Source organism: Coffea arabica, chromosome 11e (assembly GCF_036785885.1).
Source record: "Coffea arabica cultivar ET-39 chromosome 11e, Coffea Arabica ET-39 HiFi, whole genome shotgun sequence".
NCBI classification, from domain to species: domain Eukaryota; kingdom Viridiplantae; phylum Streptophyta; class Magnoliopsida; order Gentianales; family Rubiaceae; genus Coffea; species Coffea arabica.
Window position 1 is genome coordinate 40,018,042 of NC_092331.1, and position 24,561 is coordinate 40,042,602.

The 24,561-nt window shown below is 39.7% G+C and overlaps 20 non-coding genes across 20 annotated transcripts; all 20 read right to left on the bottom strand.

Moving 5' to 3' along the window:
- Nucleotides 1-360: 360 nt before the first annotated feature.
- On the bottom strand, nt 361-479 carry LOC140032057 (5S ribosomal RNA). The gene has a single exon (XR_011835983.1). It is a non-coding gene; the product is annotated as a 5S ribosomal RNA (ribosomal RNA).
- Nucleotides 480-1,601: 1,122 nt separating this feature from the next.
- Nucleotides 1,602-1,720, bottom strand: LOC140027202 (5S ribosomal RNA). Its single transcript, XR_011831155.1, has one exon. It is a non-coding gene; the product is annotated as a 5S ribosomal RNA (ribosomal RNA).
- A 1,122-nt stretch (nt 1,721-2,842) lies between these two features.
- On the bottom strand, nt 2,843-2,961 carry LOC140032170 (5S ribosomal RNA). The gene has a single exon (XR_011836095.1). It is a non-coding gene; the product is annotated as a 5S ribosomal RNA (ribosomal RNA).
- Nucleotides 2,962-4,083: 1,122 nt separating this feature from the next.
- LOC140027213 (5S ribosomal RNA) lies at nt 4,084-4,202 on the bottom strand. The gene has a single exon (XR_011831166.1). It is a non-coding gene; the product is annotated as a 5S ribosomal RNA (ribosomal RNA).
- A 1,123-nt stretch (nt 4,203-5,325) lies between these two features.
- Nucleotides 5,326-5,444, bottom strand: LOC140029965 (5S ribosomal RNA). Its single transcript, XR_011833880.1, has one exon. It is a non-coding gene; the product is annotated as a 5S ribosomal RNA (ribosomal RNA).
- Nucleotides 5,445-6,566: 1,122 nt separating this feature from the next.
- LOC140027224 (5S ribosomal RNA) lies at nt 6,567-6,685 on the bottom strand. Its single transcript, XR_011831177.1, has one exon. It is a non-coding gene; the product is annotated as a 5S ribosomal RNA (ribosomal RNA).
- Nucleotides 6,686-7,807: 1,122 nt separating this feature from the next.
- LOC140027235 (5S ribosomal RNA) lies at nt 7,808-7,926 on the bottom strand. The gene has a single exon (XR_011831188.1). It is a non-coding gene; the product is annotated as a 5S ribosomal RNA (ribosomal RNA).
- A 1,122-nt stretch (nt 7,927-9,048) lies between these two features.
- On the bottom strand, nt 9,049-9,167 carry LOC140027247 (5S ribosomal RNA). The gene has a single exon (XR_011831200.1). It is a non-coding gene; the product is annotated as a 5S ribosomal RNA (ribosomal RNA).
- Nucleotides 9,168-10,279: 1,112 nt separating this feature from the next.
- On the bottom strand, nt 10,280-10,398 carry LOC140027258 (5S ribosomal RNA). Its single transcript, XR_011831211.1, has one exon. It is a non-coding gene; the product is annotated as a 5S ribosomal RNA (ribosomal RNA).
- Nucleotides 10,399-11,510: 1,112 nt separating this feature from the next.
- LOC140027269 (5S ribosomal RNA) lies at nt 11,511-11,629 on the bottom strand. The gene has a single exon (XR_011831222.1). It is a non-coding gene; the product is annotated as a 5S ribosomal RNA (ribosomal RNA).
- A 1,122-nt stretch (nt 11,630-12,751) lies between these two features.
- On the bottom strand, nt 12,752-12,870 carry LOC140027280 (5S ribosomal RNA). The gene has a single exon (XR_011831233.1). It is a non-coding gene; the product is annotated as a 5S ribosomal RNA (ribosomal RNA).
- Nucleotides 12,871-13,993: 1,123 nt separating this feature from the next.
- LOC140027291 (5S ribosomal RNA) lies at nt 13,994-14,112 on the bottom strand. Its single transcript, XR_011831244.1, has one exon. It is a non-coding gene; the product is annotated as a 5S ribosomal RNA (ribosomal RNA).
- Nucleotides 14,113-15,233: 1,121 nt separating this feature from the next.
- LOC140027302 (5S ribosomal RNA) lies at nt 15,234-15,352 on the bottom strand. The gene has a single exon (XR_011831255.1). It is a non-coding gene; the product is annotated as a 5S ribosomal RNA (ribosomal RNA).
- A 1,122-nt stretch (nt 15,353-16,474) lies between these two features.
- LOC140027313 (5S ribosomal RNA) lies at nt 16,475-16,593 on the bottom strand. The gene has a single exon (XR_011831266.1). It is a non-coding gene; the product is annotated as a 5S ribosomal RNA (ribosomal RNA).
- Nucleotides 16,594-17,715: 1,122 nt separating this feature from the next.
- Nucleotides 17,716-17,834, bottom strand: LOC140027324 (5S ribosomal RNA). Its single transcript, XR_011831277.1, has one exon. It is a non-coding gene; the product is annotated as a 5S ribosomal RNA (ribosomal RNA).
- A 1,122-nt stretch (nt 17,835-18,956) lies between these two features.
- On the bottom strand, nt 18,957-19,075 carry LOC140027335 (5S ribosomal RNA). The gene has a single exon (XR_011831288.1). It is a non-coding gene; the product is annotated as a 5S ribosomal RNA (ribosomal RNA).
- Nucleotides 19,076-20,197: 1,122 nt separating this feature from the next.
- LOC140027346 (5S ribosomal RNA) lies at nt 20,198-20,316 on the bottom strand. Its single transcript, XR_011831296.1, has one exon. It is a non-coding gene; the product is annotated as a 5S ribosomal RNA (ribosomal RNA).
- Nucleotides 20,317-21,438: 1,122 nt separating this feature from the next.
- Nucleotides 21,439-21,557, bottom strand: LOC140030155 (5S ribosomal RNA). Its single transcript, XR_011834069.1, has one exon. It is a non-coding gene; the product is annotated as a 5S ribosomal RNA (ribosomal RNA).
- A 1,122-nt stretch (nt 21,558-22,679) lies between these two features.
- On the bottom strand, nt 22,680-22,798 carry LOC140030156 (5S ribosomal RNA). Its single transcript, XR_011834070.1, has one exon. It is a non-coding gene; the product is annotated as a 5S ribosomal RNA (ribosomal RNA).
- A 1,122-nt stretch (nt 22,799-23,920) lies between these two features.
- Nucleotides 23,921-24,039, bottom strand: LOC140030157 (5S ribosomal RNA). Its single transcript, XR_011834071.1, has one exon. It is a non-coding gene; the product is annotated as a 5S ribosomal RNA (ribosomal RNA).
- Between the last annotated feature and the right edge of the window lie 522 nt (nt 24,040-24,561).

Below are 24,561 nucleotides of genomic sequence, written 5' to 3' on the forward strand. Positions count from 1 at the left end.
GGTCATATCAGGTCACCACGGGTTGACCCGAAATCGACCGGTTTTCTTTTCGGGTTCATCGGGTCCAACCCGATTCTGACCCGAATTCCCGAAACCTCAACCCAAACCCATTAATTTCGTGTTAGGTTCGTGTCGTGTCGAAAATTGCCACCCCTAGTTGCGGTGATACATTTGCGCCGACAAATTTGAGCGACGATCCGGGCTTTGATCGAGCCGTACCGTTCCTGATTTGTCTCGCGCCTTCAGATCCTCCTTCACGCTTCGACAAGAAGCAAAATATTAAGCAATCGTTCCGACGGAGCTAAATTACTACAGGATAAAGAACGAATAGGAAATTTGGATTTCGAAACAAAAAAGAGAGGGGTGCAACACGAGAACTTCCCAGGGGGTCACCCATCCTAGTACTACTCTCGCCCAAGCACGCTTAACTTCGGAGTTCTGATGGGATCCGGTGCATTAGTGCTGGTATGATCGCACCCGCCATGTTCCTTTCGCGTTATTCTTTTAAACTACCCCGTCCTGCGAAGCAGTGTGGCTTTTCTAGACCGAAATTCATTTTAAGCGTCAATTCAAGCATTTTCCTCTTATCCTTTTATTTATTTACTTTATATTTTTTTTTGTTATTGATTTGCACCCTGTTTTTTTCCCTCATCCCGCAACTCTAAATTATCATGAAATCAATCCTTCACGCTTGCAGTTAGGGGTGGCAATTCGGGTCCAAATCAGGTTGGCGGGTCGGGTTCGGGTCAACAGACCCGCCAGAAAATCTGTTGACCCGAACCCCGACCCGCCAACCCGTGACGGGTCAGGTATGCTGACCCGAACCCGAAAATTTCAGGTTTACGGGGCGGCGGGTCGACCCGAAATGACCCGAAACTTAATTTTAATTTATTAATTTATCACTGTAATTTCTAATAAAATCAATTTCTCACAAAACTAATTACATAATCAAGTAATAAAAATTTAAATAAATGATTCCAAATCAAATCTAAAATAAATTAAACACCGTAAAAGTGTTTTATCCCAAGCAAAATATAAAATAAATTAAAACAATACAAAAGTGAAAAATAATATAATATATTATTTGTCCAAGTATAATAATTTCAACTTCACACAAATTAAATAAATTCGTTTAGGATTAAGTAATTAATGCCTTTGAAAAAAAGAATAACTTAGTTTAGTTAGATAAAATTATTTTTATGTTTATTAAATTATTTTTAATTCGTAAACGGGTCATATCGGGTCATATCAGGTCACCACGGGTTGACCCGAAATCGACCGGTTTTCTTTTCGGGTTCATCGGGTCCAACCCGATTCTGACCCGAATTCCCGAAACCTCAACCCAAACCCATTAATTTCGTGTTAGGTTCGTGTCGTGTCGAAAATTGCCACCCCTAGTTGCGGTGATACATTTGCGCCGACAAATTTGAGCGACGATCCGGGCTTTGATCGAGCCGTACCGTTCCTGATTTGTCTCGCGCCTTCAGATCCTCCTTCACGCTTCGACAAGAAGCAAAATATTAAGCAATCGTTCCGACGGAGCTAAATTACTACAGGATAAAGAACGAATAGGAAATTTGGATTTCGAAACAAAAAAGAGAGGGGTGCAACACGAGGACTTCCCAGGGGGTCACCCATCCTAGTACTACTCTCGCCCAAGCACGCTTAACTTCGGAGTTCTGATGGGATCCGGTGCATTAGTGCTGGTATGATCGCACCCGCCATGTTCCTTTCGCGTTATTCTTTTAAACTACCCCGTCCTGCGAAGCAGTGTGGCTTTTCTAGACCGAAATTCATTTTAAGCGTCAATTCAAGCATTTTCCTCTTATCCTTTTATTTATTTACTTTATATTTTTTTTTGTTATTGATTTGCACCCTGTTTTTTTCCCTCATCCTGCAACTCTAAATTATCATGAAATCAATCCTTCACGCTTGCAGTTAGGGGTGGCAATTCGGGTCCAAATCAGGTTGGCGGGTCGGGTTCGGGTCAACAGACCCGCCAGAAAATCTGTTGACCCGAACCCCGACCCGCCAACCCGTGACGGGTCAGGTATGCTGACCCGAACCCGAAAATTTCAGGTTTACGGGGCGGCGGGTCGACCCGAAATGACCCGAAACTTAATTTTAATTTATTAATTTATCACTGTAATTTCTAATAAAATCAATTTCTCACAAAACTAATTACATAATCAAGTAATAAAAATTTAAATAAATGATTCCAAATCAAATCTAAAATAAATTAAACACCGTAAAAGTGTTTTATCCCAAGCAAAATATAAAATAAATTAAAACAATACAAAAGTGAAAAATAATATAATATATTATTTGTCCAAGTATAATAATTTCAACTTCACACAAATTAAATAAATTCGTTTAGGATTAAGTAATTAATGCCTTTGAAAAAAAGAATAACTTAGTTTAGTTAGATAAAATTATTTTTATGTTTATTAAATTATTTTTAATTCGTAAACGGGTCATATCGGGTCATATCAGGTCACCACGGGTTGACCCGAAATCGACCGGTTTTCTTTTCGGGTTCATCGGGTCCAACCCGATTCTGACCCGAATTCCCGAAACCTCAACCCAAACCCATTAATTTCGTGTTAGGTTCGTGTCGTGTCGAAAATTGCCACCCCTAGTTGCGGTGATACATTTGCGCCGACAAATTTGAGCGACGATCCGGGCTTTGATCGAGCCGTACCGTTCCTGATTTGTCTCGCGCCTTCAGATCCTCCTTCACGCTTCGACAAGAAGCTAAATATTAAGCAATCGTTCCGACGGAGCTAAATTACTACAGGATAAAGAACGAATAGGAAATTTGGATTTCGAAACAAAAAAGAGAGGGGTGCAACACGAGAACTTCCCAGGGGGTCACCCATCCTAGTACTACTCTCGCCCAAGCACGCTTAACTTCGGAGTTCTGATGGGATCCGGTGCATTAGTGCTGGTATGATCGCACCCGCCATGTTCCTTTCGCGTTATTCTTTTAAACTACCCCGTCCTGCGAAGCAGTGTGGCTTTTCTAGACCGAAATTCATTTTAAGCGTCAATTCAAGCATTTTCCTCTTATCCTTTTATTTATTTACTTTATATTTTTTTTTGTTATTGATTTGCACCCTGTTTTTTTCCCTCATCCCGCAACTCTAAATTATCATGAAATCAATCCTTCACGCTTGCAGTTAGGGGTGGCAATTCGGGTCCAAATCAGGTTGGCGGGTCGGGTTCGGGTCAACAGACCCGCCAGAAAATCTGTTGACCCGAACCCCGACCCGCCAACCCGTGACGGGTCAGGTATGCTGACCCGAACCCGAAAATTTCAGGTTTACGGGGCGGCGGGTCGACCCGAAATGACCCGAAACTTAATTTTAATTTATTAATTTATCACTGTAATTTCTAATAAAATCAATTTCTCACAAAACTAATTACATAATCAAGTAATAAAAATTTAAATAAATGATTCCAAATCAAATCTAAAATAAATTAAACACCGTAAAAGTGTTTTATCCCAAGCAAAATATAAAATAAATTAAAACAATACAAAAGTGAAAAATAATATAATATATTATTTGTCCAAGTATAATAATTTCAACTTCACACAAATTAAATAAATTCGTTTAGGATTAAGTAATTAATGCCTTTGAAAAAAAGAATAACTTAGTTTAGTTAGATAAAATTATTTTTATGTTTATTAAATTATTTTTAATTCGTAAACGGGTCATATCGGGTCATATCAGGTCACCACGGGTTGACCCGAAATCGACCGGTTTTCTTTTCGGGTTCATCGGGTCCAACCCGATTCTGACCCGAATTCCCGAAACCTCAACCCAAACCCATTAATTTCGTGTTAGGTTCGTGTCGTGTCGAAAATTGCCACCCCTAGTTGCGGTGATACATTTGCGCCGACAAATTTGAGCGACGATCCGGGCTTTGATCGAGCCGTACCGTTCCTGATTTGTCTCGCGCCTTCAGATCCTCCTTCACGCTTCGACAAGAAGCAAAATATTAAGCAATCGTTCCGACGGAGCTAAATTACTACAGGATAAAGAACGAATAGGAAATTTGGATTTCGAAACAAAAAAGAGAGGGGTGCAACACGAGGACTTCCCAGGGGGTCACCCATCCTAGTACTACTCTCGCCCAAGCACGCTTAACTTCGGAGTTCTGATGGGATCCGGTGCATTAGTGCTGGTATGATCGCACCCGCCATGTTCCTTTCGCGTTATTCTTTTAAACTACCCCGTCCTGCGAAGCAGTGTGGCTTTTCTAGACCGAAATTCATTTTAAGCGTCAATTCAAGCATTTTCCTCTTATCCTTTTATTTATTTACTTTATATTTTTTTTTGTTATTGATTTGCACCCTGTTTTTTTCCCTCATCCCGCAACTCTAAATTATCATGAAATCAATCCTTCACGCTTGCAGTTAGGGGTGGCAATTCGGGTCCAAATCAGGTTGGCGGGTCGGGTTCGGGTCAACAGACCCGCCAGAAAATCTGTTGACCCGAACCCCGACCCGCCAACCCGTGACGGGTCAGGTATGCTGACCCGAACCCGAAAATTTCAGGTTTACGGGGCGGCGGGGTCGACCCGAAATGACCCGAAACTTAATTTTAATTTATTAATTTATCACTGTAATTTCTAATAAAATCAATTTCTCACAAAACTAATTACATAATCAAGTAATAAAAATTTAAATAAATGATTCCAAATCAAATCTAAAATAAATTAAACACCGTAAAAGTGTTTTATCCCAAGCAAAATATAAAATAAATTAAAACAATACAAAAGTGAAAAATAATATAATATATTATTTGTCCAAGTATAATAATTTCAACTTCACACAAATTAAATAAATTCGTTTAGGATTAAGTAATTAATGCCTTTGAAAAAAAGAATAACTTAGTTTAGTTAGATAAAATTATTTTTATGTTTATTAAATTATTTTTAATTCGTAAACGGGTCATATCGGGTCATATCAGGTCACCACGGGTTGACCCGAAATCGACCGGTTTTCTTTTCGGGTTCATCGGGTCCAACCCGATTCTGACCCGAATTCCCGAAACCTCAACCCAAACCCATTAATTTCGTGTTAGGTTCGTGTCGTGTCGAAAATTGCCACCCCTAGTTGCGGTGATACATTTGCGCCGACAAATTTGAGCGACGATCCGGGCTTTGATCGAGCCGTACCGTTCCTGATTTGTCTCGCGCCTTCAGATCCTCCTTCACGCTTCGACAAGAAGCAAAATATTAAGCAATCGTTCCGACGGAGCTAAATTACTACAGGATAAAGAACGAATAGGAAATTTGGATTTCGAAACAAAAAAGAGAGGGGTGCAACACGAGGACTTCCCAGGGGGTCACCCATCCTAGTACTACTCTCGCCCAAGCACGCTTAACTTCGGAGTTCTGATGGGATCCGGTGCCTTAGTGCTGGTATGATCGCACCCGCCATGTTCCTTTCGCGTTATTCTTTTAAACTACCCCGTCCTGCGAAGCAGTGTGGCTTTTCTAGACCGAAATTCATTTTAAGCGTCAATTCAAGCATTTTCCTCTTATCCTTTTATTTATTTACTTTATATTTTTTTTTGTTATTGATTTGCACCCTGTTTTTTTCCCTCATCCCGCAACTCTAAATTATCATGAAATCAATCCTTCACGCTTGCAGTTAGGGGTGGCAATTCGGGTCCAAATCAGGTTGGCGGGTCGGGTTCGGGTCAACAGACCCGCCAGAAAATCTGTTGACCCGAACCCCGACCCGCCAACCCGTGACGGGTCAGGTATGCTGACCCGAACCCGAAAATTTCAGGTTTACGGGGCGGCGGGTCGACCCGAAATGACCCGAAACTTAATTTTAATTTATTAATTTATCACTGTAATTTCTAATAAAATCAATTTCTCACAAAACTAATTACATAATCAAGTAATAAAAATTTAAATAAATGATTCCAAATCAAATCTAAAATAAATTAAACACCGTAAAAGTGTTTTATCCCAAGCAAAATATAAAATAAATTAAAACAATACAAAAGTGAAAAATAATATAATATATTATTTGTCCAAGTATAATAATTTCAACTTCACACAAATTAAATAAATTCGTTTAGGATTAAGTAATTAATGCCTTTGAAAAAAAGAATAACTTAGTTTAGTTAGATAATATTATTTTTATGTTTATTAAATTATTTTTAATTCGTAAACGGGTCATATCGGGTCATATCAGGTCACCACGGGTTGACCCGAAATCGACCGGTTTTCTTTTCGGGTTCATCGGGTCCAACCCGATTCTGACCCGAATTCCCGAAACCTCAACCCAAACCCATTAATTTCGTGTTAGGTTCGTGTCGTGTCGAAAATTGCCACCCCTAGTTGCGGTGATACATTTGCGCCGACAAATTTGAGCGACGATCCGGGCTTTGATCGAGCCGTACCGTTCCTGATTTGTCTCGCGCCTTCAGATCCTCCTTCACGCTTCGACAAGAAGCAAAATATTAAGCAATCGTTCCGACGGAGCTAAATTACTACAGGATAAAGAACGAATAGGAAATTTGGATTTCGAAACAAAAAAGAGAGGGGTGCAACACGAGGACTTCCCAGGGGGTCACCCATCCTAGTACTACTCTCGCCCAAGCACGCTTAACTTCGGAGTTCTGATGGGATCCGGTGCATTAGTGCTGGTATGATCGCACCCGCCATGTTCCTTTCGCGTTATTCTTTTAAACTACCCCGTCCTGCGAAGCAGTGTGGCTTTTCTAGACCGAAATTCATTTTAAGCGTCAATTCAAGCATTTTCCTCTTATCCTTTTATTTATTTACTTTATATATTTTTTTGTTATTGATTTGCACCCTGTTTTTTTCCCTCATCCCGCAACTCTAAATTATCATGAAATCAATCCTTCACGCTTGCAGTTAGGGGTGGCAATTCGGGTCCAAATCAGGTTGGCGGGTCGGGTTCGGGTCAACAGACCCGCCAGAAAATCTGTTGACCCGAACCCCGACCCGCCAACCCGTGACGGGTCAGGTATGCTGACCCGAACCCGAAAATTTCAGGTTTACGGGGCGGCGGGTCGACCCGAAATGACCCGAAACTTAATTTTAATTTATTAATTTATCACTGTAATTTCTAATAAAATCAATTTCTCACAAAACTAATTACATAATCAAGTAATAAAAATTTAAATAAATGATTCCAAATCAAATCTAAAATAAATTAAACACCGTAAAAGTGTTTTATCCCAAGCAAAATATAAAATAAATTAAAACAATACAAAAGTGAAAAATAATATAATATATTATTTGTCCAAGTATAATAATTTCAACTTCACACAAATTAAATAAATTCGTTTAGGATTAAGTAATTAATGCCTTTGAAAAAAAGAATAACTTAGTTTAGTTAGATAAAATTATTTTTATGTTTATTAAATTATTTTTAATTCGTAAACGGGTCATATCGGGTCATATCAGGTCACCACGGGTTGACCCGAAATCGACCGGTTTTCTTTTCGGGTTCATCGGGTCCAACCCGATTCTGACCCGAATTCCCGAAACCTCAACCCAAACCCATTAATTTCGTGTTAGGTTCGTGTCGTGTCGAAAATTGCCACCCCTAGTTGCGGTGATACATTTGCGCCGACAAATTTGAGCGACGATCCGGGCTTTGATCGAGCCGTACCGTTCCTGATTTGTCTCGCGCCTTCAGATCCTCCTTCACGCTTCGACAAGAAGCAAAATATTAAGCAATCGTTCCGACGGAGCTAAATTACTACAGGATAAAGAACGAATAGGAAATTTGGATTTCGAAACAAAAAAGAGAGGGGTGCAACACGAGGACTTCCCAGGGGGTCACCCATCCTAGTACTACTCTCGCCCAAGCACGCTTAACTTCGGAGTTCTGATGGGATCCGGTGCATTAGTGCTGGTATGATCGCACCCGCCATGTTCCTTTCGCGTTATTCTTTTAAACTACCCCGTCCTGCGAAGCAGTGTGGCTTTTCTAGACCGAAATTCATTTTAAGCGTCAATTCAAGCATTTTCCTCTTATCCTTTTATTTATTTACTTTATATTTTTTTTTGTTATTGATTTGCACCCTGTTTTTTTCCCTCATCCCGCAACTCTAAATTATCATGAAATCAATCCTTCACGCTTGCAGTTAGGGGTGGCAATTCGGGTCCAAATCAGGTTGGCGGGTCGGGTTCGGGTCAACAGACCCGCCAGAAAATCTGTTGACCCGAACCCCGACCCGCCAACCCGTGACGGGTCAGGTATGCTGACCCGAACCCGAAAATTTCAGGTTTACGGGGCGGCGGGTCGACCCGAAATGACCCGAAACTTAATTTTAATTTATTAATTTATCACTGTAATTTCTAATAAAATCAATTTCTCACAAAACTAATTACATAATCAAGTAATAAAAATTTAAATAAATGATTCCAAATCAAATCTAAAATAAATTAAACACCGTAAAAGTGTTTTATCCCAAGCAAAATATAAAATAAATTAAAACAATACAAAAGTGAAAAATAATATAATATATTATTTGTCCAAGTATAATAATTTCAACTTCACACAAATTAAATAAATTCGTTTAGGATTAAGTAATTAATGCCTTTGAAAAAAAGAATAACTTAGTTTAGTTAGATAAAATTATTTTTATGTTTATTAAATTATTTTTAATTCGTAAACGGGTCATATCGGGTCATATCAGGTCACCACGGGTTGACCCGAAATCGACCGGTTTTCTTTTCGGGTTCATCGGGTCCAACCCGATTCTGACCCGAATTCCCGAAACCTCAACCCAAACCCATTGATTTCGTGTTAGGTTCGTGTCGTGTCGAAAATTGCCACCCCTAGTTGCGGTGATACATTTGCGCCGACAAATTTGAGCGACGATCCGGGCTTTGATCGAGCCGTACCGTTCCTGATTTGTCTCGCGCCTTCAGATCCTCCTTCACGCTTCGACAAGAAGCAAAATATTAAGCAATCGTTCCGACGGAGCTAAATTACTACAGGATAAAGAACGAATAGGAAATTTGGATTTCGAAACAAAAAAGAGAGGGGTGCAACACGAGGACTTCCCAGGGGGTCACCCATCCTAGTACTACTCTCGCCCAAGCACGCTTAACTTCGGAGTTCTGATGGGATCCGGTGCATTAGTGCTGGTATGATCGCACCCGCCATGTTCCTTTCGCGTTATTCTTTTAAACTACCCCGTCCTGCGAAGCAGTGTGGCTTTTCTAGACCGAAATTCATTTTAAGCGTCAATTCAAGCATTTTCCTCTTATCCTTTTATTTATTTACTTTATATTTTTTTTTGTTATTGATTTGCACCCTGTTTTTTTCCCTCATCCCGCAACTCTAAATTATCATGAAATCAATCCTTCACGCTTGCAGTTAGGGGTGGCAATTCGGGTCCAAATCAGGTTGGCGGGTCGGGTTCGGGTCAACAGACCCGCCAGAAAATCTGTTGACCCGAACCCCGACCCGCCAACCCGTGACGGGTCAGGTATGCTGACCCGAACCCGAAAATTTCAGGTTTACGGGGCGGCGGGTCGACCCGAAATGACCCGAAACTTAATTTTAATTTATTAATTTATCACTGTAATTTCTAATAAAATCAATTTCTCACAAAACTAATTACATAATCAAGTAATAAAAATTTAAATAAATGATTCCAAATCAAATCTAAAATAAATTAAACACCGTAAAAGTGTTTTATCCCAAGCAAAATATAAAATAAATTAAAACAATACAAAAGTGAAAAATAATATAATATATTATTTGTCCAAGTATAATAATTTCAACTTCACACAAATTAAATAAATTCGTTTAGGATTAAGTAATTAATGCCTTTGAAAAAAAGAATAACTTAGTTTAGTTAGATAAAATTATTTTTATGTTTATTAAATTATTTTTAATTCGTAAACGGGTCATATCAGGTCACCACGGGTTGACCCGAAATCGACCGGTTTTCTTTTCGGGTTCATCGGGTCCAACCCGATTCTGACCCGAATTCCCGAAACCTCAACCCAAACCCATTGATTTCGTGTTAGGTTCGTGTCGTGTCGAAAATTGCCACCCCTAGTTGCGGTGATACATTTGCGCCGACAAATTTGAGCGACGATCCGGGCTTTGATCGAGCCGTACCGTTCCTGATTTGTCTCGCGCCTTCAGATCCTCCTTCACGCTTCGACAAGAAGCAAAATATTAAGCAATCGTTCCGACGGAGCTAAATTACTACAGGATAAAGAACGAATAGGAAATTTGGATTTCGAAACAAAAAAGAGAGGGGTGCAACACGAGGACTTCCCAGGGGGTCACCCATCCTAGTACTACTCTCGCCCAAGCACGCTTAACTTCGGAGTTCTGATGGGATCCGGTGCATTAGTGCTGGTATGATCGCACCCGCCATGTTCCTTTCGCGTTATTCTTTTAAACTACCCCGTCCTGCGAAGCAGTGTGGCTTTTCTAGACCGAAATTCATTTTAAGCGTCAATTCAAGCATTTTCCTCTTATCCTTTTATTTATTTACTTTATATTTTTTTTTGTTATTGATTTGCACCCTGTTTTTTTCCCTCATCCCGCAACTCTAAATTATCATGAAATCAATCCTTCACGCTTGCAGTTAGGGGTGGCAATTCGGGTCCAAATCAGGTTGGCGGGTCGGGTTCGGGTCAACAGACCCGCCAGAAAATCTGTTGACCCGAACCCCGACCCGCCAACCCGTGACGGGTCAGGTATGCTGACCCGAACCCGAAAATTTCAGGTTTACGGGGCGGCGGGTCGACCCGAAATGACCCGAAACTTAATTTTAATTTATTAATTTATCACTGTAATTTCTAATAAAATCAATTTCTCACAAAACTAATTACATAATCAAGTAATAAAAATTTAAATAAATGATTCCAAATCAAATCTAAAATAAATTAAACACCGTAAAAGTGTTTTATCCCAAGCAAAATATAAAATAAATTAAAACAATACAAAAGTGAAAAATAATATAATATATTATTTGTCCAAGTATAATAATTTCAACTTCACACAAATTAAATAAATTCGTTTAGGATTAAGTAATTAATGCCTTTGAAAAAAAGAATAACTTAGTTTAGTTAGATAAAATTATTTTTATGTTTATTAAATTATTTTTAATTCGTAAACGGGTCATATCAGGTCACCACGGGTTGACCCGAAATCGACCGGTTTTCTTTTCGGGTTCATCGGGTCCAACCCGATTCTGACCCGAATTCCCGAAACCTCAACCCAAACCCATTGATTTCGTGTTAGGTTCGTGTCGTGTCGAAAATTGCCACCCCTAGTTGCGGTGATACATTTGCGCCGACAAATTTGAGCGACGATCCGGGCTTTGATCGAGCCGTACCGTTCCTGATTTGTCTCGCGCCTTCAGATCCTCCTTCACGCTTCGACAAGAAGCAAAATATTAAGCAATCGTTCCGACGGAGCTAAATTACTACAGGATAAAGAACGAATAGGAAATTTGGATTTCGAAACAAAAAAGAGAGGGGTGCAACACGAGGACTTCCCAGGGGGTCACCCATCCTAGTACTACTCTCGCCCAAGCACGCTTAACTTCGGAGTTCTGATGGGATCCGGTGCATTAGTGCTGGTATGATCGCACCCGCCATGTTCCTTTCGCGTTATTCTTTTAAACTACCCCGTCCTGCGAAGCAGTGTGGCTTTTCTAGACCGAAATTCATTTTAAGCGTCAATTCAAGCATTTTCCTCTTATCCTTTTATTTATTTACTTTATATTTTTTTTTGTTATTGATTTGCACCCTGTTTTTTTCCCTCATCCCGCAACTCTAAATTATCATGAAATCAATCCTTCACGCTTGCAGTTAGGGGTGGCAATTCGGGTCCAAATCAGGTTGGCGGGTCGGGTTCGGGTCAACAGACCCGCCAGAAAATCTGTTGACCCGAACCCCGACCCGCCAACCCGTGACGGGTCAGGTATGCTGACCCGAACCCGAAAATTTCAGGTTTACGGGGCGGCGGGTCGACCCGAAATGACCCGAAACTTAATTTTAATTTATTAATTTATCACTGTAATTTCTAATAAAATCAATTTCTCACAAAACTAATTACATAATCAAGTAATAAAAATTTAAATAAATGATTCCAAATCAAATCTAAAATAAATTAAACACCGTAAAAGTGTTTTATCCCAAGCAAAATATAAAATAAATTAAAACAATACAAAAGTGAAAAATAATATAATATATTATTTGTCCAAGTATAATAATTTCAACTTCACACAAATTAAATAAATTCGTTTAGGATTAAGTAATTAATGCCTTTGAAAAAAAGAATAACTTAGTTTAGTTAGATAAAATTATTTTTATGTTTATTAAATTATTTTTAATTCGTAAACGGGTCATATCGGGTCATATCAGGTCACCACGGGTTGACCCGAAATCGACCGGTTTTCTTTTCGGGTTCATCGGGTCCAACCCGATTCTGACCCGAATTCCCGAAACCTCAACCCAAACCCATTAATTTCGTGTTAGGTTCGTGTCGTGTCGAAAATTGCCACCCCTAGTTGCGGTGATACATTTGCGCCGACAAATTTGAGCGACGATCCGGGCTTTGATCGAGCCGTACCGTTCCTGATTTGTCTCGCGCCTTCAGATCCTCCTTCACGCTTCGACAAGAAGCAAAATATTAAGCAATCGTTCCGACGGAGCTAAATTACTACAGGATAAAGAACGAATAGGAAATTTGGATTTCGAAACAAAAAAGAGAGGGGTGCAACACGAGGACTTCCCAGGGGGTCACCCATCCTAGTACTACTCTCGCCCAAGCACGCTTAACTTCGGAGTTCTGATGGGATCCGGTGCATTAGTGCTGGTATGATCGCACCCGCCATGTTCCTTTCGCGTTATTCTTTTAAACTACCCCGTCCTGCGAAGCAGTGTGGCTTTTCTAGACCGAAATTCATTTTAAGCGTCAATTCAAGTATTTTCCTCTTATCCTTTTATTTATTTACTTTATATTTTTTTTTGTTATTGATTTGCACCCTGTTTTTTTCCCTCATCCCGCAACTCTAAATTATCATGAAATCAATCCTTCACGCTTGCAGTTAGGGGTGGCAATTCGGGTCCAAATCAGGTTGGCGGGTCGGGTTCGGGTCAACAGACCCGCCAGAAAATCTGTTGACCCGAACCCCGACCCGCCAACCCGTGACGGGTCAGGTATGCTGACCCGAACCCGAAAATTTCAGGTTTACGGGGCGGCGGGTCGACCCGAAATGACCCGAAACTTAATTTTAATTTATTAATTTATCACTTATAATTTCTAATAAAATCAATTTCTCACAAAACTAATTACATAATCAAGTAATAAAAATTTAAATAAATGATTCCAAATCAAATCTAAAATAAATTAAACACCGTAAAAGTGTTTTATCCCAAGCAAAATATAAAATAAATTAAAACAATACAAAAGTGAAAAATAATATAATATATTATTTGTCCAAGTATAATAATTTCAACTTCACACAAATTAAATAAATTCGTTTAGGATTAAGTAATTAATGCCTTTGAAAAAAAGAATAACTTAGTTTAGTTAGATAAAATTATTTTTATGTTTATTAAATTATTTTTAATTCGTAAACGGGTCATATCGGGTCATATCAGGTCACCACGGGTTGACCCGAAATCGACCGGTTTTCTTTTCGGGTTCATCGGGTCCAACCCGATTCTGACCCGAATTCCCGAAACCTCAACCCAAACCCATTAATTTCGTGTTAGGTTCGTGTCGTGTCGAAAATTGCCACCCCTAGTTGCGGTGATACATTTGCGCCGACAAATTTGAGCGACGATCCGGGCTTTGATCGAGCCGTACCGTTCCTGATTTGTCTCGCGCCTTCAGATCCTCCTTCACGCTTCGACAAGAAGCAAAATATTAAGCAATCGTTCCGACGGAGCTAAATTACTACAGGATAAAGAACGAATAGGAAATTTGGATTTCGAAACAAAAAAGAGAGGGGTGCAACACGAGGACTTCCCAGGGGGTCACCCATCCTAGTACTACTCTCGCCCAAGCACGCTTAACTTCGGAGTTCTGATGGGATCCGGTGCATTAGTGCTGGTATGATCGCACCCGCCATGTTCCTTTCGCGTTATTCTTTTAAACTACCCCGTCCTGCGAAGCAGTGTGGCTTTTCTAGACCGAAATTCATTTTAAGCGTCAATTCAAGCATTTTCCTCTTATCCTTTTATTTATTTACTTTATATTTTTTTTGTTATTGATTTGCACCCTGTTTTTTTCCCTCATCCCGCAACTCTAAATTATCATGAAATCAATCCTTCACGCTTGCAGTTAGGGGTGGCAATTCGGGTCCAAATCAGGTTGGCGGGTCGGGTTCGGGTCAACAGACCCGCCAGAAAATCTGTTGACCCGAACCCCGACCCGCCAACCCGTGACGGGTCAGGTATGCTGACCCGAACCCGAAAATTTCAGGTTTACGGGGCGGCGGGTCGACCCGAAATGACCCGAAACTTAATTTTAATTTATTAATTTATCACTGTAATTTCTAATAAAATCAATTTCTCACAAAACTAATTACATAATCAAGTAATAAAAATTTAAATAAATGATTCCAAATCAAATCTAAAATAAATTAAACACCGTAAAAGTGTTTTATCCCAAGCAAAATATAAAATAAATTAAAACAATACAAAAGTGAAAAATAATATAATATATTATTTGTCCAAGTATAATAATTTCAACTTCACACAAATTAAATAAATTCGTTTAGGATTAAGTAATTAATGCCTTTGAAAAAAAGAATAACTTAGTTTAGTTAGATAAAATTATTTTTATGTTTATTAAATTATTTTTAATTCGTAAACGGGTCATATCGGGTCATATCAGGTCACCACGGGTTGACCCGAAATCGACCGGTTTTCTTTTCGGGTTCATCGGGTCCAACCCGATTCTGACCCGAATTCCCGAAACCTCAACCCAAACCCATTAATTTCGTGTTAGGTTCGTGTCGTGTCGAAAATTGCCACCCCTAGTTGCGGTGATACATTTGCGCCGACAAATTTGAGCGACGATCCGGGCTTTGATCGAGCCGTACCGTTCCTGATTTGTCTCGCGCCTTCAGATCCTCCTTCACGCTTCGACAAGAAGCAAAATATTAAGCAATCGTTCCGACGGAGCTAAATTACTACAGGATAAAGAACGAATAGGAAATTTGGATTTCGAAACAAAAAAGAGAGGGGTGCAACACGAGGACTTCCCAGGGGGTCACCCATCCTAGTACTACTCTCGCCCAAGCACGCTTAACTTCGGAGTTCTGATGGGATCCGGTGCATTAGTGCTGGTATGATCGCACCCGCCATGTTCCTTTCGCGTTATTCTTTTAAACTACCCCGTCCTGCGAAGCAGTGTGGCTTTTCTAGACCGAAATTCATTTTAAGCGTCAATTCAAGCATTTTCCTCTTATCCTTTTATTTATTTACTTTATATTTTTTTTTGTTATTGATTTGCACCCTGTTTTTTTCCCTCATCCCGCAACTCTAAATTATCATGAAATCAATCCTTCACGCTTGCAGTTAGGGGTGGCAATTCGGGTCCAAATCAGGTTGGCGGGTCGGGTTCGGGTCAACAGACCCGCCAGAAAATCTGTTGACCCGAACCCCGACCCGCCAACCCGTGACGGGTCAGGTATGCTGACCCGAACCCGAAAATTTCAGGTTTACGGGGCGGCGGGTCGACCCGAAATGACCCGAAACTTAATTTTAATTTATTAATTTATCACTGTAATTTCTAATAAAATCAATTTCTCACAAAACTAATTACATAATCAAGTAATAAAAATTTAAATAAATGATTCCAAATCAAATCTAAAATAAATTAAACACCGTAAAAGTGTTTTATCCCAAGCAAAATATAAAATAAATTAAAACAATACAAAAGTGAAAAATAATATAATATATTATTTGTCCAAGTATAATAATTTCAACTTCACACAAATTAAATAAATTCGTTTAGGATTAAGTAATTAATGCCTTTGAAAAAAAGAATAACTTAGTTTAGTTAGATAAAATTATTTTTATGTTTATTAAATTATTTTTAATTCGTAAACGGGTCATATCGGGTCATATCAGGTCACCACGGGTTGACCCGAAATCGACCGGTTTTCTTTTCGGGTTCATCGGGTCCAACCCGATTCTGACCCGAATTCCCGAAACCTCAACCCAAACCCATTAATTTCGTGTTAGGTTCGTGTCGTGTCGAAAATTGCCACCCCTAGTTGCGGTGATACATTTGCGCCGACAAATTTGAGCGACGATCCGGGCTTTGATCGAGCCGTACCGTTCCTGATTTGTCTCGCGCCTTCAGATCCTCCTTCACGCTTCGACAAGAAGCTAAATATTAAGCAATCGTTCCGACGGAGCTAAATTACTACAGGATAAAGAACGAATAGGAAATTTGGATTTCGAAACAAAAAAGAGAGGGGTGCAACACGAGGACTTCCCAGGGGGTCACCCATCCTAGTACTACTCTCGCCCAAGCACGCTTAACTTCGGAGTTCTGATGGGATCCGGTGCATTAGTGCTGGTATGATCGCACCCGCCATGTTCCTTTCGCGTTATTCTTTTAAACTACCCCGTCCTGCGAAGCAGTGTGGCTTTTCTAGACCGAAATTCATTTTAAGCGTCAATTCAAGCATTTTCCTCTTATCCTTTTATTTATTTACTTTATATTTTTTTTTGTTATTGATTTGCACCCTGTTTTTTTCCCTCATCCCGCAACTCTAAATTATCATGAAATCAATCCTTCACGCTTGCAGTTAGGGGTGGCAATTCGGGTCCAAATCAGGTTGGCGGGTCGGGTTCGGGTCAACAGACCCGCCAGAAAATCTGTTGACCCGAACCCCGACCCGCCAACCCGTGACGGGTCAGGTATGCTGACCCGAACCCGAAAATTTCAGGTTTACGGGGCGGCGGGTCGACCCGAAATGACCCGAAACTTAATTTTAATTTATTAATTTATCACTGTAATTTCTAATAAAATCAATTTCTCACAAAACTAATTACATAATCAAGTAATAAAAATTTAAATAAATGATTCCAAATCAAATCTAAAATAAATTAAACACCGTAAAAGTGTTTTATCCCAAGCAAAATATAAAATAAATTAAAACAATACAAAAGTGAAAAATAATATAATATATTATTTGTCCAAGTATAATAATTTCAACTTCACACAAATTAAATAAATTCGTTTAGGATTAAGTAATTAATGCCTTTGAAAAAAAGAATAACTTAGTTTAGTTAGATAAAATTATTTTTATGTTTATTAAATTATTTTTAATTCGTAAACGGGTCATATCGGGTCATATCAGGTCACCACGGGTTGACCCGAAATCGACCGGTTTTCTTTTCGGGTTCATCGGGTCCAACCCGATTCTGACCCGAATTCCCGAAACCTCAACCCAAACCCATTAATTTCGTGTTAGGTTCGTGTCGTGTCGAAAATTGCCACCCCTAGTTGCGGTGATACATTTGCGCCGACAAATTTGAGCGACGATCCGGGCTTTGATCGAGCCGTACCGTTCCTGATTTGTCTCGCGCCTTCAGATCCTCCTTCACGCTTCGACAAGAAGCAAAATATTAAGCAATCGTTCCGACGGAGCTAAATTACTACAGGATAAAGAACGAATAGGAAATTTGGATTTCGAAACAAAAAAGAGAGGGGTGCAACACGAGGACTTCCCAGGGGGTCACCCATCCTAGTACTACTCTCGCCCAAGCACGCTTAACTTCGGAGTTCTGATGGGATCCGGTGCATTAGTGCTGGTATGATCGCACCCGCCATGTTCCTTTCGCGTTATTCTTTTAAACTACCCCGTCCTGCGAAGCAGTGTGGCTTTTCTAGACCGAAATTCATTTTAAGCGTCAATTCAAGCATTTTCCTCTTATCCTTTTATTTATTTACTTTATATTTTTTTTTGTTATTGATTTGCACCCTGTTTTTTTCCCTCATCCCGCAACTCTAAATTATCATGAAATCAATCCTTCACGCTTGCAGTTAGGGGTGGCAATTCGGGTCCAAATCAGGTTGGCGGGTCGGGTTCGGGTCAACAGACCCGCCAGAAAATCTGTTGACCCGAACCCCGACCCGCCAACCCGTGACGGGTCAGGTATGCTGACCCGAACCCGAAAATTTCAGGTTTACGGGGCGGCGGGTCGACCCGAAATGACCCGAAACTTAATTTTAATTTATTAATTTATCACTGTAATTTCTAATAAAATCAATTTCTCACAAAACTAATTACATAATCAAGTAATAAAAATTTAAATAAATGATTCCAAATCAAATCTAAAATAAATTAAACACCGTAAAAGTGTTTTATCCCAAGCAAAATATAAAATAAATTAAAACAATACAAAAGTGAAAAATAATATAATATATTATTTGTCCAAGTATAATAATTTCAACTTCACACAAATTAAATAAATTCGTTTAGGATTAAGTAATTAATGCCTTTGAAAAAAAGAATAACTTAGTTTAGTTAGATAAAATTATTTTTATGTTTATTAAATTATTTTTAATTCGTAAACGGGTCATATCGGGTCATATCAGGTCACCACGGGTTGACCCGAAATCGACCGGTTTTCTTTTCGGGTTCATCGGGTCCAACCCGATTCTGACCCGAATTCCCGAAACCTCAACCCAAACCCATTAATTTCGTGTTAGGTTCGTGTCGTGTCGAAAATTGCCACCCCTAGTTGCGGTGATACATTTGCGCCGACAAATTTGAGCGACGATCCGGGCTTTGATCGAGCCGTACCGTTCCTGATTTGTCTCGCGCCTTCAGATCCTCCTTCACGCTTCGACAAGAAGCAAAATATTAAGCAATCGTTCCGACGGAGCTAAATTACTACAGGATAAAGAACGAATAGGAAATTTGGATTTCGAAACAAAAAAGAGAGGGGTGCAACACGAGGACTTCCCAGGGGGTCACCCATCCTAGTACTACTCTCGCCCAAGCACGCTTAACTTCGGAGTTCTGATGGGATCCGGTGCATTAGTGCTGGTATGATCGCACCCGCCATGTTCCTTTCGCGTTATTCTTTTAAACTACCCCGTCCTGCGAAGCAGTGTGGCTTTTCTAGACCGAAATTCATTTTAAGCGTCAATTCAAGCATTTTCCTCTTATCCTTTTATTTATTTACTTTATATTTTTTTTTGTTATTGATTTGCACCCTGTTTTTTTCCCTCATCCCGCAACTCTAAATTATCATGAAATCAATCCTTCACGCTTGCAGTTAGGGGTGGCAATTCGGGTCCAAATCAGGTTGGCGGGTCGGGTTCGGGTCAACAGACCCGCCAGAAAATCTGTTGACCCGAACCCCGACCCGCCAACCCGTGACGGGTCAGGTATGCTGACCCGAACCCGAAAATTTCAGGTTTACGGGGCGGCGGGTCGACCCGAAATGACCCGAAACTTAATTTTAATTTATTAATTTATCACTGTAATTTCTAATAAAATCAATTTCTCACAAAACTAATTACATAATCAAGTAATAAAAATTTAAATAAATGATTCCAAATCAAATCTAAAATAAATTAAACACCGTAAAAGTGTTTTATCCCAAGCAAAATATAAAATAAATTAAAACAATACAAAAGTGAAAAATAATATAATATATTATTTGTCCAAGTATAATAATTTCAACTTCACACAAATTAAATAAATTCGTTTAGGATTAAGTAATTAATGCCTTTGAAAAAAAGAATAACTTAGTTTAGTTAGATAAAATTATTTTTATGTTTATTAAATTATTTTTAATTCGTAAACGGGTCATATCGGGTCATATCAGGTCACCACGGGTTGACCCGAAATCGACCGGTTTTCTTTTCGGGTTCATCGGGTCCAACCCGATTCTGACCCGAATTCCCGAAACCTCAACCCAAACCCATTAATTTCGTGTTAGGTTCGTGTCGTGTCGAAAATTGCCACCCCTAGTTGCGGTGATACATTTGCGCCGACAAATTTGAGCGACGATCCGGGCTTTGATCGAGCCGTACCGTTCCTGATTTGTCTCGCGCCTTCAGATCCTCCTTCACGCTTCGACAAGAAGCAAAATATTAAGCAATCGTTCCGACGGAGCTAAATTACTACAGGATAAAGAACGAATAGGAAATTTGGATTTCGAAACAAAAAAGAGAGGGGTGCAACACGAGGACTTCCCAGGGGGTCACCCATCCTAGTACTACTCTCGCCCAAGCACGCTTAACTTCGGAGTTCTGATGGGATCCGGTGCATTAGTGCTGGTATGATCGCACCCGCCATGTTCCTTTCGCGTTATTCTTTTAAACTACCCCGTCCTGCGAAGCAGTGTGGCTTTTCTAGACCGAAATTCATTTTAAGCGTCAATTCAAGCATTTTCCTCTTATCCTTTTATTTATTTACTTTATATTTTTTTTTGTTATTGATTTGCACCCTGTTTTTTTCCCTCATCCCGCAACTCTAAATTATCATGAAATCAATCCTTCACGCTTGCAGTTAGGGGTGGCAATTCGGGTCCAAATCAGGTTGGCGGGTCGGGTTCGGGTCAACAGACCCGCCAGAAAATCTGTTGACCCGAACCCCGACCCGCCAACCCGTGACGGGTCAGGTATGCTGACCCGAACCCGAAAATTTCAGGTTTACGGGGCGGCGGGTCGACCCGAAATGACCCGAAACTTAATTTTAATTTATTAATTTATCACTGTAATTTCTAATAAAATCAATTTCTCACAAAACTAATTACATAATCAAGTAATAAAAATTTAAATAAATGATTCCAAATCAAATCTAAAATAAATTAAACACCGTAAAAGTGTTTTATCCCAAGCAAAATATAAAATAAATTAAAACAATACAAAAGTGAAAAATAATATAATATATTATTTGTCCAAGTATAATAATTTCAACTTCACACAAATTAAATAAATTCGTTTAGGATTAAGTAATTAATGCCTTTGAAAAAAAGAATAACTTAGTTTAGTTAGATAAAATTATTTTTATGTTTATTAAATTATTTTTAATTCGTAAACGGGTCATATCGGGTCATATCAGGTCACCACGGGTTGATCCGAAATCGACCGGTTTTCTTTTCGGGTTCATCGGGTCCAACCCGATTCTGACCCGAATTCCCGAAACCTCAACCCAAACCCATTAATTTCGTGTTAGGTTCGTGTCGTGTCGAAAATTGCCACCCCTAGTTGCGGTGATACATTTGCGCCGACAAATTTGAGCGACGATCCGGGCTTTGATCGAGCCGTACCGTTCCTGATTTGTCTCGCGCCTTCAGATCCTCCTTCACGCTTCGACAAGAAGCAAAATATTAAGCAATCGTTCCGACGGAGCTAAATTACTACAGGATAAAGAACGAATAGGAAATTTGGATTTCGAAACAAAAAAGAGAGGGGTGCAACACGAGGACTTCCCAGGGGGTCACCCATCCTAGTACTACTCTCGCCCAAGCACGCTTAACTTCGGAGTTCTGATGGGATCCGGTGCATTAGCGCTGGTATGATCGCACCCGCCATGTTCCTTTCGCGTTATTCTTTTAAACTACCCCGTCCTGCGAAGCAGTGTGGCTTTTCTAGACCGAAATTCATTTTAAGCGTCAATTCAAGCATTTTCCTCTTATCCTTTTATTTATTTACTTTATATATTTTTTTGTTATTGATTTGCACCCTGTTTTTTTCCCTCATCCCGCAACTCTAAATTATCATGAAATCAATCCTTCACGCTTGCAGTTAGGGGTGGCAATTCGGGTCCAAATCAGGTTGGCGGGTCGGGTTCGGGTCAACAGACCCGCCAGAAAATCTGTTGACCCGAACCCCGACCCGCCAACCCGTGACGGGTCAGGTATGCTGACCCGAACCCGAAAATTTCAGGTTTACGGGGCGGCGGGTCGACCCGAAATGACCCGAAACTTAATTTTAATTTATTAATTTATCACTGTAATTTCTAATAAAATCAATTTCTCACAAAACTAATTACATAATCAAGTAATAAAAATTTAAATAAATGATTCCAAATCAAATCTAAAATAAATTAAACACCGTAAAAGTGTTTTATCCCAAGCAAAATATAAAATAAATTAAAACAATACAAAAGTGAAAAATAATATAATATATTATTTGTCCAAGTATAATAATTTCAACTTCACACAAATTAAATAAATTCGTTTAGGATTAAGTAATTAATGCCTTTGAAAAAAAGAATAACTTAGTTTAGTTAGATAAAATTATTTTTATGTTTATTAAATTATTTTTAATTCGTAAACGGGTCATATCGGGTCATATCAGGTCACCACGGGTTGACCCGAAATCGACCGGTTTTCTTTTCGGGTTCATCGGGTCCAACCCGATTCTGACCCGAATTCCCGAAACCTCAACCCAAACCCATTAATTTCGTGTTAGGTTCGTGTCGTGTCGAAAATTGCCACCCCTAGTTGCGGTGATACATTTGCGCCGACAAATTTGAGCGACGATCCGGGCTTTGATCGAGCCGTACCGTTCCTGATTTGTCTCGCGCCTTCAGATCCTCCTTCACGCTTCGACAAGAAGCAAAATATTAAGCAATCGTTCCGACGGAGCTAAATTACTACAGGATAAAGAACGAATAGGAAATTTGGATTTCGAAACAAAAAAGAGAGGGGTGCAACACGAGGACTTCCCAGGGGGTCACCCATCCTAGTACTACTCTCGCCCAAGCACGCTTAACTTCGGAGTTCTGATGGGATCCGGTGCATTAGCGCTGGTATGATCGCACCCGCCATGTTCCTTTCGCGTTATTCTTTTAAACTACCCCGTCCTGCGAAGCAGTGTGGCTTTTCTAGACCGAAATTCATTTTAAGCGTCAATTCAAGCATTTTCCTCTTATCCTTTTATTTATTTACTTTATATTTTTTTTTGTTATTGATTTGCACCCTGTTTTTTTCCCTCATCCCGCAACTCTAAATTATCATGAAATCAATCCTTCACGCTTGCAGTTAGGGGTGGCAATTCGGGTCCAAATCAGGTTGGCGGGTCGGGTTCGGGTCAACAGACCCGCCAGAAAATCTGTTGACCCGAACCCCGACCCGCCAACCCGTGACGGGTCAGGTATGCTGACCCGAACCCGAAAATTTCAGGTTTACGGGGCGGCGGGTCGACCCGAAATGACCCGAAACTTAATTTTAATTTATTAATTTATCACTGTAATTTCTAATAAAATCAATTTCTCACAAAACTAATTACATAATCAAGTAATAAAAATTTAAATAAATGATTCCAAATCAAATCTAAAATAAATTAAACACCGTAAAAGTGTTTTATCCCAAGCAAAATATAAAATAAATTAAAACAATACAAAAGTGAAAAATAATATAATATATTATTTGTCCAAGTATAATAATTTCAACTTCACACAAATTAAATAAATTCGTTTAGGATTAAGTAATTAATGCCTTTGAAAAAAAGAATAACTTAGTTTAGTTAGATAAAATTATTTTTATGTTTATTAAATTATTTTTAATTCGTAAACGGGTCATATCGGGTCATATCAGGTCACCACGGGTTGACCCGAAATCGACCGGTTTTCTTTTCGGGTTCATCGGGTCCAACCCGATTCTGACCCGAATTCCCGAAACCTCAACCCAAACCCATTAATTTCGTGTTAGGTTCGTGTCGTGTCGAAAATTGCCACCCCTAGTTGCGGTGATACATTTGCGCCGACAAATTTGAGCGACGATCCGGGCTTTGATCGAGCCGTACCGTTCCTGATTTGTCTCGCGCCTTCAGATCCTCCTTCACGCTTCGACAAGAAGCAAAATATTAAGCAATCGTTCCGACGGAGCTAAATTACTACAGGATAAAGAACGAATAGGAAATTTGGATTTCGAAACAAAAAAGAGAGGGGTGCAACACGAGGACTTCCCAGGGGGTCACCCATCCTAGTACTACTCTCGCCCAAGCACGCTTAACTTCGGAGTTCTGATGGGATCCGGTGCATTAGCGCTGGTATGATCGCACCCGCCATGTTCCTTTCGCGTTATTCTTTTAAACTACCCCGTCCTGCGAAGCAGTGTGGCTTTTCTAGACCGAAATTCATTTTAAGCGTCAATTCAAGCATTTTCCTCTTATCCTTTTATTTATTTACTTTATATTTTTTTTTGTTATTGATTTGCACCCTGTTTTTTTCCCTCATCCCGCAACTCTAAATTATCATGAAATCAATCCTTCACGCTTGCAGTTAGGGGTGGCAATTCGGGTCCAAATCAGGTTGGCGGGTCGGGTTCGGGTCAACAGACCCGCCAGAAAATCTGTTGACCCGAACCCCGACCCGCCAACCCGTGACGGGTCAGGTATGCTGACCCGAACCCGAAAATTTCAGGTTTACGGGGCGGCGGGTCGACCCGAAATGACCCGAAACTTAATTTTAATTTATTAATTTATCACTGTAATTTCTAATAAAATCAATTTCTCACAAAACTAATTACATAATCAAGTAATAAAAATTTAAATAAATGATTCCAAATCAAATCTAAAATAAATTA